Source organism: Euprymna scolopes, chromosome 20 (genome assembly GCF_053919585.1).
Source record: "Euprymna scolopes isolate OS-2025 chromosome 20, ASM5391958v1, whole genome shotgun sequence".
Taxonomy (NCBI): Eukaryota; Metazoa; Mollusca; class Cephalopoda; order Sepiida; family Sepiolidae; genus Euprymna; species Euprymna scolopes.
The window spans coordinates 16,304,860-16,318,813 of NC_136501.1; the positions used below are offsets into that span (position 1 = coordinate 16,304,860).

The 13,954-nt window shown below is 33.1% G+C and overlaps 1 protein-coding gene and 1 pseudogene across 7 annotated transcripts in view; one reads left to right on the forward strand and one right to left on the reverse strand.

The window, feature by feature from the left end:
* Positions 1-13,954, reverse strand: part of LOC145241334 (dystrophin-like) — a 1,936,823-nt gene that overhangs the window by 893,668 nt on the left and 1,029,201 nt on the right. The window lies entirely within an intron of this gene.
* On the forward strand, positions 8,913-9,029 carry LOC145241900 (5S ribosomal RNA; annotated as a pseudogene).

A 13,954-nucleotide genomic window follows, 5' to 3' on the forward strand; every position in this document is an offset into this window, starting at 1 on the left:
TAAACGAAACTGTACGTATATAGGTGTTAGTGTCTTTTTATTTTGTCTTTAAATTTTTATTTTTATTTTTTGCAAATATTTTTTTAAAGTGTTATTTTGAAAGTTAAATTTAATTATTACGGTATCGTTTGGTTCTGTAATTTTGCTACGTCAAGGCTTTAATCAATTTATAAAATTATTGGCTGTAAATAACATCCAAAACCTGAAAATAATTTAATTATGAAATAAAATCCGCCTGAATGCATTTCGATTTATCCATAAACAGGTCAGATATTTTAATCTCTTGTTAATAATCAAAAAAAAACAAAAAAAAAAAAAAAAACGAAAAAAACAAAAACAAATCAATTACTTCATATGATCTGTCGAAATTTTGGAGGTATTTGGAGGTATTTAAGCTGTCGAAGACATCATTTAAATTGGCTTTAAAATTCTTAGCAAATTCTCAAGACTGAAAGTTTTATTCACATCGAATAATTTTGTGAATTTACATGAAAATGTTGTCTTAACCAAATCAGTTAAATATCTGATTTAGTTAATAATTTAATAACCAAACGATACTGTAATAGGTTGCAGTATTTTTAGATGAGGATAGATAATTAGGATTATTCGGACTCCTGTTCTCATCTTGGATGTTATTCTCAAACGTTTTGGCCGATGTAACCTCCGACTTTCTTCAGGTGCGTTTTGACGAATTCCAAAATTTTTATGTCGAACGAGTAGTGCAACAGATATAAGATGCTGAGTAATAATCGGTTCTAAACGACAGTCTTCTAGAGGTTGAAGGTTCGATTCCTATTGCAGGTAATACTAAGAGTAGAATTATGAATCAAGATTTCTACTCTGTCATGGTTGACAGAACGAGAGCAAGCTACTCCTGTGGATTAAATAAGTTCGACATGATGCACGTGAAGAATGTTAGTGGTTACGTCGGACGAAACGTTATAAGAATAACATTCAAGAAGGTAGCTGAGTGGCTAAACGACGCTGATTGAAAGCCTGAGTGTGCCAAGTTTGAATCCAGTTCGTTCCATAGAAACACTTTTTATCAGAACCCACACTTGACCTTGTACAGCACAATCACGTTGACACACCGGTTCTTGCCAGATCACCGAAGTTAAGCAACATTGAGCCTGGCCAGTACCAGATGGGTGACCATTTGGGAAGGCTATGCGCTGTATGTACCTTTTGGGAAGGTTGGGCGTGGGGCCAGCACCCTCACCCTGTAAAAAGAACTCAGTCGATACAAAAGCATCTCCAAAGTTGTAGATGGCCTATGCCCCTTATGGGCTCAAGGCTATGGATGGATGGACACTTGACCTTGCGCCTAACCTAGAGAGGATTTAAATAAAATCACGTCCAAGATGAGTACGAAATAATCCCAATAATAGTGTAAGAAATAAATTTAACTTTGAGAATCATATTTACAAATATAAATGAATTACAAATGTAAACCTAATTTCATAAAAGTACACAGACATATTTGAAAAAAGAAAAAAAAAATGTAACTAACCGAATAAAGCAGGGTAAGCAAACTTAGAAATTGTAATAACACATTCAGATATTGCTTAGGATAATCCAATAAAAACAGGTAAAAAAAAAAAAAAAGTTACACGATGCAATAAGTGCCAAATGCATACAGATTATAAAATAATTGGATTTTTTTTAAAAACCCGTTAAAAACAGGCAAAAGTTATAGCCCATTGACTAGAATAATTGCTTTGACGGTTAAATATGGTTAAATCTGTGCTCGTTTTTGCATTAAATACATATTAATCCCCAACTGCGCACAAAATAGATACCATAGTACTTGGTTCGCTGCACCTTATCATAGCAAAGATCCATACAAAGTTCAGCCCAGTATCTTTTTTTTTAAAGTGGAACAGACAGAGAAACTAAGAGAAATACAATATAGATGTTCATTATTTATAATTTAATCTAGCGATAATATGCACCCTCCCCTTCAGTCGCAAATTTTAAATTCTTATTAGTATACATACATACATATATATATATATATATATATATATATATATATATATGTATATATATATATATATATATATATATATATATATATATATATAAACCAGGGATGGCTTCTGTCGCCGGGTTCGAATCTATGCATTGATGATTCCCGAAAGGATGAAACACTAGTGTCTGTAGGTATTTAATAATTATTATAGTAAATCATTTTGTGTGTGTATATATATATATATATATATATATATATATATATATATATATATATATATATATTATAACTACTTCATTTACTCATATAAATTTAATATACGAAAGTATAGATTTATGCGTAAACTTTAAGTATTTACTTCAAAAGTGCTCAATACGTAGGTAGAGCTAGTTAGTAATCTATAAAATATATATGGCGATTAAGCTACACTGAATATTCTGCGTTTCATCAGTGTAGCTTAATCGCCATATATATTTTATAAATTACTATATATATATATATATATATATATATATAAAATAGAGTTTATATGTCCAAATTTCAATTACGAAAAGTCAATTTTCAAAAAAAAAAAACATATAAACTAGCTCTATCTAGTATATCGTGCAATTCTATTTGGCTGGGATTGTCTTATATGAATATTTCCTTCCAATATTCGATAAGACTTGGTACCATTAGATTCACCAACTTGTAATCTAATTCATTTCAATACCTTATATATATATATATATATATATATATATATATATATATATATATATATATATATATATGTAGGTGCAGAGCATGCTAATGAACAGCAAAATGTGTCGATTTCTTGCTAAGGAGGTAATATTTTTGCATTAAGTACTAATCCTTATTAATCCCTAACTGTGAATCGAATGGATACTATATTTAGTTCGCTGCGCCTTATCATACCAAAGGTCCATACAAAATTTCAACCAGATCATCCCAGTAGTTACAGAGAAAAAATGGAATGGACAGAGAAACTGACGGACAGATAAACAAAAATTTTAAATAATTTGTTGTCTGATGAACAAAATAATAAAAAAAATTTCTATGTAATATTTTTTCTTCTTCTTTTTAATAATTATTAAGAGTAAAACATGAAATTAGAATTGATTATTTAAAATGAAATAATTCTCACTCAGACAATCTCTAACTGAAAATTATTTTATTCTCCTCAAACACCGAAAAACTAAATTCACAATTTTTATTCCGGTATAGAGGATGGCTGTAGTAAAGTGCATATTATCACATACTGACAACTTAACATGCAGTGTTTGAATCTTGTCGGATCATTAACACTAATTAATAAAGGATGTTAGCAACCTTCATGTGGTTTCTTCTGTGAGTATTTGATTCGACCCATTCTCTAAAAAGAATTGAATCAGAGAAACAAATGCTAACTGATTAAAGTAGATTAAAAATACGAACATGCTGATATGAAAAGGTGATTTAGGTATAATTACAACAAAAATACTGACATAATGAAATAAAAAAAATTAATTTTTCTTTTTAACAATTTTTTTTATTTGCATTATTGTATAATATTTAAATTTTTATACTCTTAAAACGAAAATTGAAAAAACCCAATAAGTTCAATTGCTAATTAGTAAAGTTTATTTTTTATTTTGTATTTGGGTAAAAATCATTAACATTTGTTTTAAAATTTTGTAAAAATTCTTTTACTAGTAATTTAATACTGGCAAAAAAAAAATAAAGGTTTTGATTTAACAAAAAAAAAAAAATAGTCTAAAATAATATCAACTAGACGAGTTTAATATGTATTTTTGAATGTTTATTTATCTCCCCTTCAATAAATTATTGATTCTTTATAGGCAATAACAAAATGAATGAATGGTGATTGTTTAAAATTAGATCACTAAAAATAAACCAATTTAATATAGTTACAAATATCTGAAAAAAGTATTAACGAAAAAAGTGATCAGTTTTAGCTAAAATAATGTTAGTTATTGTTTTTCTTGATAAAATATGGTGTGTAAAAAACAGTAAAATCCACAATTTGATGTCAACGTTAAACAAATTGAATAAAAAATGTTTACTAATTACATATTTTTTCTTCAATTTGTTAAATGTTGATATTAGATTGTGTATTTTACTGTTTCTTACATGCCATATTTTAATCAAGAAGCCCCACAAAATATAAAAAATAAAATACTTAATTTTAATTAAGTGTTTTATTTAAGCATTAAACAAATTAAATAAGTGTCTGCTTAGAAAAGTAAATAAAACACTTAATTTTAATTGTTTTTTAAGCAAAGAAAAATGCCTACTTTTTTTATATATAAAGTGTTTAATTTAAAAAGTAAATAAAATGATTAATTTTTAAAATAAAGTTTATAATTTAATAATGCAAATAAAAATGTTCAGTTACAACCTGTTTATTTAAAAAGTAAACAAAACCTTATTTTTCTAAATAAAGTGTTTAATTTTTAAAAAAGTAAAAAAGTGTTTAAATTTAAAAAAAGTAAATAAAAAACGTATTTTCAGTTAAAAATAATGCAAATAAAAATGTTCAGTGAAAAACTGTTTGATTTAAAAAGTAAACAAAGCGTATTTTGAAAGGTTTTAGATGGGAATTGACAGTTTGTATTCTGTTCATTCATAATCCAAATTATTCCAAATATGAATAAAAACGTTATTTTCTACATTAAAAATGTAAAATAAAGTTTTAAAAAAGTTAACTGAATTTTACTTCCTTAAGAATAGAAATTAGTGTTATTAATTTCAAGTTCAATAAATTAAAGTGGAAAATTCTTTTAATGAATGGAATAAAAAAAAATCTCAAAGAAAATGTTTGCTCAAAGACACTGAAAATATGCTGCTTTTGAAGAGCTCAATAATTCTAATTTAAACAAAAAATGAAATAAAAATATTTCCTGTCTGAAAAAAATGATTTTTCAATTTAAAAAGGGGGTTAAATGCGCGTGTGTTGTGTATATTTACATTTTTCAGCACCCACATGCCAAAGACGAGTGCCGCTCCGATGAAGCAGAGTATGGCGAGGGAGATGAGGATGGTCAGGCCGGCCACCAATGTCACCAAATCGTCGGCCATGACGGAGAGCAACACAAGTACTGCAGCAGTTGTTTCAACAACAGGGAACATTCAAAGTTTTTGGAGGGTTCAGCAGTGAGACACCAAAGGGAAAGGAACGTTGTCTGAGAAAACACCAAGAATAAGAAATGGAGGAGGCATCCAGCATCGGTAAAAATCCCAGCTTGAATGGTTAAACCATACACAATGTCCTTTTAATTGGTTTGCAAATTTGATCGTTTCGCTCTCACTCGAGTAAGTCATGATAGATTTTGGAGTTTGTATTTTTTGTGCTTCAAATATAAATGTGAAAATTTTAAGTATTCAAAAACAAAATAATTTTCATTAAACGTGGGTTTGTTCATTGAAAGTGTTTGACATTTTCATTGAACTGGATTCGTTTGCCAATGTTGTAACGCGTGTACGGCATTTTTTTTTTTTTTTTTTTTTTTTGCACTTTTGGACAATAAGATGAATGAGGATGAAAGTGATGGCAAAAAACAGATGCGTTTCGAATTAAGCAAAGCTAAAGAAAATCACAATTTCTTTTTTTTTTTTTTTTTTCTTTCGTTACATTCACAGAACACAGGTGAGCAAGTTGAAATCTTTTCATGTTATTCCAAGAGTTAAAGAAGTTACACATGCAGATAAAACATATTTGATTAGCGTTGGATTGTTGTTCTTCTTCAACCAGACAAACGTACAGGTAAGATTCCAAAGAGAGTGCTGGATTTGCAATTGGTTATCTTTAATTTATTCCACAACAGATAAACTTATGAGTATCCAAGAACCCTCGAAGCAGCAGGCATTCATCTGATAAAACCCATAAGCCAAGAAGTGGTAAAAGAAACAGATTGACCACAAACGGGATCAACGTTTTCTTTTTTCTTCTTCAATTCCAGAAGGGTTCACCTGCACCTGTGCAATTCTTTTATTGGTAACAACCTACACCTTGCCGGGTATACGTGTCGGCCGGCGACCCTTCTGTTTGTAAAGTAAGACCAAACGTGAACAATAACAACAACTAAAAAAGGACAAAAAAAAAGCAGCGGGAATTTCAGCAGGATTCTCAAGCGTAAAGTTTCTTCAATGCTGGACATGCGGGGACGCTGCCATCTGTTAACAGATGCGGTTAAGAAGCTATCCATTCGAAACTGCCATGCTGACAACTGTAGGAAGAACTATGCAGGCAAGCAAACAGAGGTAAATGTTTGGTCAGAGGAAAATATACTCTTGATAAAAAAAAAAAAAAAAAAAGAAAAAGAAAGGACGAAAACAAGAAAGAAATTGGTAATGTCGTAAGTGGTAGGCAGGCAGGCAAGCTGGCTGGCCCTACTTCTCTCTAACTATCTTCACCTACACTCTCTCTCTCTCTCTCTCTCTCTCTCTTTACAATACATCCTTCTATAGGGTGTACACCCCGCCCCCACTTTCTGCTCCTTCAAGAAGTGCTGCTATTGCTAGGCTTCCCTACTATCATCTAGATACCTGACACCACCTCCAAAACAGCTGAACAACAAACACACCTTTTTCTTCATCTTCTGCTTCTTCTTTCGTTCTCTTCTTCATCTTCATCACGATCATCTACTTGCTTTCTTTTTGTTTTTCTTTTCTGGCATTGCTACTTCAAGCATCTGACAACAATTATCAAAAGAAAAGAATACAACAATCTCATTACTCGGAAATGAGAAAGCTTTAAAAATAGATTAAAAAAAAAAAAAATTAAATCCATCCAGGTAACATAATGGTCTATTTGGTCTTTTTTTTTTTTTTGTTCTTTCTTCTTTTTTTTTATATATATTTATTCCAGAGAAACTCTTTGGTATGTCCTCACAAGTTAGCAAAGTTTGCAAGAAATGTCTAATGAAAGTTTTACCGCTTTGTAACATGGCCATTCCCATCTAGAAGAATGTCAATATTTTCTTGTTTTCACTTTACCTCATGTTTTTTATGAACACAAATTTCTAAAAATGAAAATATCCCAACACAAGTAATGCCTAAAATCTCGACTGTTATACAAAAGAAACTTTGTCAGTCTGTGAGTTCGTTCCCTATAGACTCAAAAACGTCTGGTCGATTCTTATGAAATTTCACACAAAGGTACTTTATGTGCCTGGCAATGTTCTTAAATAGGTTTTGTATCGGGATGTCTTTGATAAATATCGATAATCAAAAGAATCCAATAAAAGAAGGAGCAGGCGATTTTGACCAGAGTTAACACCTTACACAACCTAACATTACAAGTGCATTGGAGAAGTTTTATTACCACACAAGCAGTAAAGCTAGGCATATAAAATCAAGAGTAGGTTCTTTGATATGACAGAGGTGCATGCGAAACGAATGTTTGTGTTTAGAGCACGACTGAAGCATGATACTTGATTTTTACATTTTAAACTTTAATGTGACTTAGTCCACAATACATTGTATTCTACAGTGCAATGTAGAATACAATTTAGTGTGGAATAAGTCACTGTGGAGAGGTATGTGAGGCTTCCTCCTGATACACGGAGATGGGTCGCCAATGGAGAGGAGTCACAGGTAATCAATCAATTTGATTGAAAAATGCGCGATTTCACTGATTTAATGACAATAAAAATATAGGAGTGTGAAACATTCATTGATCATCATTTAATCCCGGGCAACGTCGGGTCTCCCTGCTAGTATTTAATATAAGAAAAAAAAAAAGATATTATCTTTCTGAATTCTTGAGGTGAGGATTGCTTATTTGGATTATTCGGACTAATGTCCACATTCTGAGTACTATCCGCACACACATTGTGATCGATGTAATCTCCCAAATTCTTCAGGTGTATATTGTCAAACTCGGGAATCTTTCTGCCCAACTCATAGGCTCATGGCGTAATGGATAAAGTACTAGGTTAGATTCAGTACTAAGTGACACTCTTCTGAAGGTTCAGTCCTAGTGGAAGCAACACAAAGAATGTCATTGCAAAGTATCTAAGATTTTACCATGGCTGGAATGTGAGAATGTTCTCCCTGTTAATTAAATAAAAAGGTTCCATTTAAAATTCCATGCAGATTCAAGAGATTGACAGAAAGATTCCTCAGTTCAACAAGATACACCTGAAGAAGGTCGGAGGATACCTCAACAGAAACATTATGCAAATAAGTCCGAATAATCCAAACACTAAAAAAAAAAATTAAAAAACAGTAATTATGCAAGCGATATCATTCATTCATCATCAGTCTAACTTCCATTTTACATGCTGGTATGTGTTGCACCACTTTTAGAAACTGACTTCCAAACTAACCTATCTCTGGCCAGGTCTTTATTTATCACTCTTTCTATTGAGTCTGCTCTTATTGCTTCCTCAAATGTTTTCTTTAGCCCTCCTCTGCTAACTTATCTGCCACTTTAACCGTTCTCCATCTACTTATCTAAGAATTGAGCCATTCTTTCAATGTGACCAAACCAACAAAGTCTCCTGTTCTGCATACATCTCCTTATACTGTCCAGCTTTAATCTTCCTCTGAGATCATCAGATCTAAGCCTACCTTTAAAACTCATCTTGCACATCCACTGTATGATTCTCATATCATTTCTCTTCATGCAACGCATGTCCTCAACATGCACTTCCATACATCATATATGGTAATCCTCTGCTGGTAAGTAGTAGCCAAAATTTTCATAAACTCTTTCATCTATTCTTCATTTTTGCAATTTCACTTTCACCAGCTCCTACCGGTGCTCTAATAGTATCACCAAGATAACAGAACTTCTGAACAACCTCAATAGTCTTGTCATCTAAATGTACTTTCATCCATCCCCATTGTCTTATACATCTAATTTTCTCCACTTGTTAACTGTCTTGAAATAATATGTCAATCACTGAATCTCTACATGTATAAATTTAGGGATATACACGGCATAATCGCGTTGACACACCGGTTCTCGTCAGATCACCGAAGTTAAGCAACGTTGAGCCTGGTTAGTACCAGATGGGCGACCATTTGGGAATTATAGGCGCTGTATGTGCTCTCCGCTTATCTCGGCATTTGTTTCCAGTTGTCCTGTACATACACTTCACGTGCCACTGGTATTTAACAATGTCGTCTCAGGAGAGGTGTGGTTGGAGATTATGCACCTCCCGTCACAAAAACCTCACGCACAGGCATCCCTATATGGATATCTATAGTCTGTCATAGACTGAAGGAGTCTGTTTTTTTTATGTATATTATATATAGAACTGCCTGCCTGTGGAACACTGTTCCACTGGCCTGCTTCCCGGCCGATTACAATATGGTAGTCTGCATATCCAATGTAAACAAGTTTTTGTCGAGTCCTCCGCTTAAATAATCCAAATTCTATCCAATCTACACCATTAATGATGACTATACTACCACTTTACATTAAACTTTATTCTCGAGTGGTCTTCAGGCCTTGATAAGTGGTAACTCTCTTATAAAAAAAAAAAAGGTTTGCCATATGTAACTATATATTTCCATTTACTTTTAACTTGGATGATGCTTAGGCATTTCTTTTATTTCATGCGTTGTTTGAAAGCAGAAATACTATTTGTTAAGGGAGTCCATGATTATCAAGGCCCGAAGGCCACTCAAGGACAAGGGTTAATGAATGTAAGGTGGTAGTGTAGTAATCGTTAATGGTGTAAATTAAGTAGAATTTCGATTATTTAAGGGGGACGGCTAAACAAGAACTTGTTTACATTGGACTTGAAGGCAACCATATTGTATTAAAAGCATTATTTAAGTTAATGAACAAATCTGAGCTGCCACTGCTCAACAGCCATTGGAACCATAAACATATTTACAATGCCTCTTCACGGGACAGAGTTAGACACCAGGATCGTTTTTTTTTATTGTGGAGAAAGAAACAAAAATTTAAAATTGTCTCAGTCGTGAAGGATTTCTCCTCCACTGAGAGAGGACAAAAAATTGAAGCATAGCATCTGAAGAACAGATACTACACTTTGAGATATTAAATCTTTTATTCAGGCAAAAATAAACATGAACAAAAAAACTTATGCACAAGGCCAACTCAAAAGGGGGGAAAATGGGGGTCGTTGGTCATTCTTTTCACTCTAGAACTAATCAAAAGTTTCTCTAAGCTAGAATCTTCTTCCACCATAAAACCGCATTCGCCCTTTCGTACTTTTTTATTAGCGTGTAAAAACAAAAAAGATAACAATAATGGTACAATAATTCATTTGTGTTGAGAGTGGGGGAAGAAAAAATACAAGCAGTGGTTAGTAGGACCCTCCCAACCCCATCTAGTTGATAGACTGCCCATACCACTTTGGTTTGTAAAGGAACCTCAGCTCTTGCTGGACAGTCTCTAAGTGGGGGTACCCTCTAGATGGGACGAAATGAAGAAAAGAAAATTTTTTGGATGAGGGATAGGGGGTTAGTTATTGGTTTCTTTCTCTCCAAGATGGGTGAAATTTAGAGGGAAGGGTGAGCAGAAAAAATTGCAGTTAGGAGGGGGTGGAGATCTTGGAGGCTTTCTAGTCGGGGAGGGATAGAGCAGTCACTCGGCTAGCTAAGCGGCTTAAGATTGAGTTATACTTGATGGAACTGTGTGTTCCACACCAAGGTGGGGAACACGTATTCAAATTTGGCTCCTTTTCGTACACACAGACTTGCTACATGTATCCATCTTCTGTCAAATGCCGTGCCTGGCACTGCTCAAGAGCCATTGGAACCATGTACCAATGTATGACGCTATGACCCCCCCCCCCCGAAAGATTAGAACAGCATACTGATAGAGAGAGCATACAACATTCTAATAAATATTTGAATAAACATCATATTTTCTAAATTGGACAGTTTTTGTATCAGAGTTGCATATTCCGTTCATGTTACAGTTATTATGCTAAAATAAAATGATATAGTTACTAACAAGGATACCCGACGTTGCCAGGATTAAATGAGGAGCAACGAATGTACCACACTTCTATAACTTTTATTGTCATTGAAATTAGTGAAATTTTTCATTCATACCGATTGATTGCCTGCTCTAGTCAGGGAATCACTGCGATGCACCAGGAGGAAGCTTCAAATAGCTCCCCACAGTAACTTAATCCACAACATATCAAGTCTATATTACACTGAAGAGAACCTACTGTTAATTTTATAAAATCATTTGTTTATTTGCTAAAATTAAAGTTTAAAATGCAAAAGTCAAGTACCATAGTTCAATTGTGCCATTATCAAAGAACCTACTGTTGATTTTATATGCCAGGTACTTCTGCTTGTGCGCTGATAAAACTTCTCAAATGCATTTGTGATGTCAGGTTGTATAAAGGTGTTAACTGTGGTCAACATCGGACTGTTCCTTCTTTAATCAGATTTTTTTTTTTTTGATTATCAATTTCCGATACTTATCGGAGGCATTCCAATACAAAAACCTATCTAAGAACACGCCCAGATACATAAAGTACATTTGTGTGAAATTTTAAAATAATCGGCCCAGCTGTTTCGGAGTCCATAGGGAACGAACTCGCACACAGACAAAGTGCCTTTTATATAAAAGTAAAGATATATGGCGGACCTTGTATATTATTTATGCCCGTTTTGGTTCAACATTGATAATGGTCGTTGAAATAAGGCAAAAATTCATTCTACTTCAAATGTAAGATATACTAATGTAAAACCTTTCACAAATATGGCAAGAAAAAAAAAATTATGCTTCGCCAGTGTTTGTACTCGCTATTTATTTAAATATATTACGTTTCTGAATTTTTGGTAGAGTTTTTCAATACACCTGACGAAGATCGGAGGTTACATCGATCGAAACGTTGTGAAAAATCACAGTCAAGATGAGAACAAATGTACTTTATGTATCTGGGCGTGTCCGAATAATCAAAATAATATATCTAAATACATCTAAATATATTACTAAAATGTTTATATAAAATTATAGAATTACGTCAGTAATTTAATTTTTCATATATTATCATTTCTGGTGCAAAAAAAAAAATCTGCCATGAACATTTTTGTGATAGAGTGAGAGATTTCTTTCTGAATTCATCCCACATGATGGGGCAAGTCTGGTCGTGGCTGTCTGACTTTCTATTTGCATTCTCGCTTCCCCTCACCACTTGAAACAGTGTAACAGTGTGGATGCAAGTGCATGCAAAATGACGTCACCGGTAAGGGGGAAAAAAAAAACAACTATTAAAAGAAAAAACAGAAAGAGAACGATCACGTGAGAGACGTGGAACACGTTCTAGATCACGTGGGTGACGTCAGGGATGTATTAATGAGGAAATGTTGTTGTTACAAAGAACAAGCGAGTTGGAGTTATTTCCTGTTCTTTGTCTTGGTCTCCTTTGCGACTGTTGCGTCGGCCCACAGACGACATTACAACGGTTTTATCCAGAGTTAGAGGGTGCTAAAAATGGCATGTGTTTTACTTGCTAACTTTTGCACGAGAGAATGGAAATGTACCCTTTGTTAGTTTTTATATTGCAGTTATCTATTTCTTTCATGTTATATAATGTTGAAATAAAATTTTAGAGTTGCTTATGGCGGACTTTGTGTATTATTAGGAATGAAATGGTCTAAATTAAATTTTGACCTTTTTGTTGTTGCTTTGTTGGTTGTCTTTTTTCTTTCCCTCCCATTAAAAACCGACCTTGTGTCTAACTCTGCCCTCGTAGGGAGGCAAGTAAACAAACAAAGAAAACATTGTTTCTTTTTGTGCCATGCAGCAAAATGTCTTTTTTACACTACATTTAAACATCTGCATATTAGTATAGTTAGGACAGCAAGAAACAGCGAAGGAATTCTAAAGTCTAGCAGTCCAAGAGAAAACAAACTACTAGAGTAGAAGACTTTCCGGTATTTATGAACCTCAACAGTGAAAAGGTGGAATTTTGCTGCTTGTCAGATTAGTCAGCAGTATGTACGTCGAGGAGATACATCAGAGCATATTCCATTAGAGTACTTGTAAAACAGGGATGCAACATCGCATCAATGAGAGAGGGATTGAAATCTGCTGGATAGTGCCGGACCTATTAGAATAGAGACTGTTTTTTGGACTCAGTCTCACAATGAAAGAGACTAGTGATATATATGCACCAGCGCCAACGCTGCAGACTTAAATGGACCCCTTGTTGGTTTTTATATTGTGATTACATATTTCTGTTCATGTTATTATGTTGAAATAAAACTTTGTAGTAACTTATGGCGGACCTTTTATATGTTTGTATGGAGTAAAACTCCCAAACCAATTAACCGACTACCATTAATAAATGACCCAAGAACACCATAAAATCAGTCAGATAAAAACTAATTCGATAGAAAAATGACCAGAATGCAGTTGCATGCAACGATCTTCTTTTTTTATGACTAGTTTAATTGCTTTTTTTTATAAATAAACATTTTCTGGGGTTTATAAAACTTACAAGGTTATAAGAATGAGTAAACACGTACTCCGAAATAGAATAAGAGAAATTTAGTGCAGCAGATACGAAAAAAAAAAGTAGCAAAATATTAAGAATTGGAGACTGTTGACACCAGATATGGCACCATTAAGAGATACCTTTATAGAACTGATGAAGCAACAAAAACTGATGATCAAAAATAACCAAGAAACGGATTCAGAGTAAAACAATGAAAAAAATAACCGTGGACTGACTAGAAAGCAACACAACGCAAACCTATATATAATATATTATATATAAAATGAATAAAATTGATAAAGATAAAAAAAACAAACCTTTATACAACAACCTACCAAGAAAAGAAATATATATATATATTTGTTTATTAATTATACAGAAGTTCAGAAAAACATTGGTACCGTCGGTTTCAAGCCCAACACAACGGGAAACTGTTAATGGTAACACGTAAATGATGTTCAGCTCTCATCAGCCATCATCAGCTCCGACAATTTGGGGTCTAAACACTTGAAATGTTAGATATATGTTTCTTGGA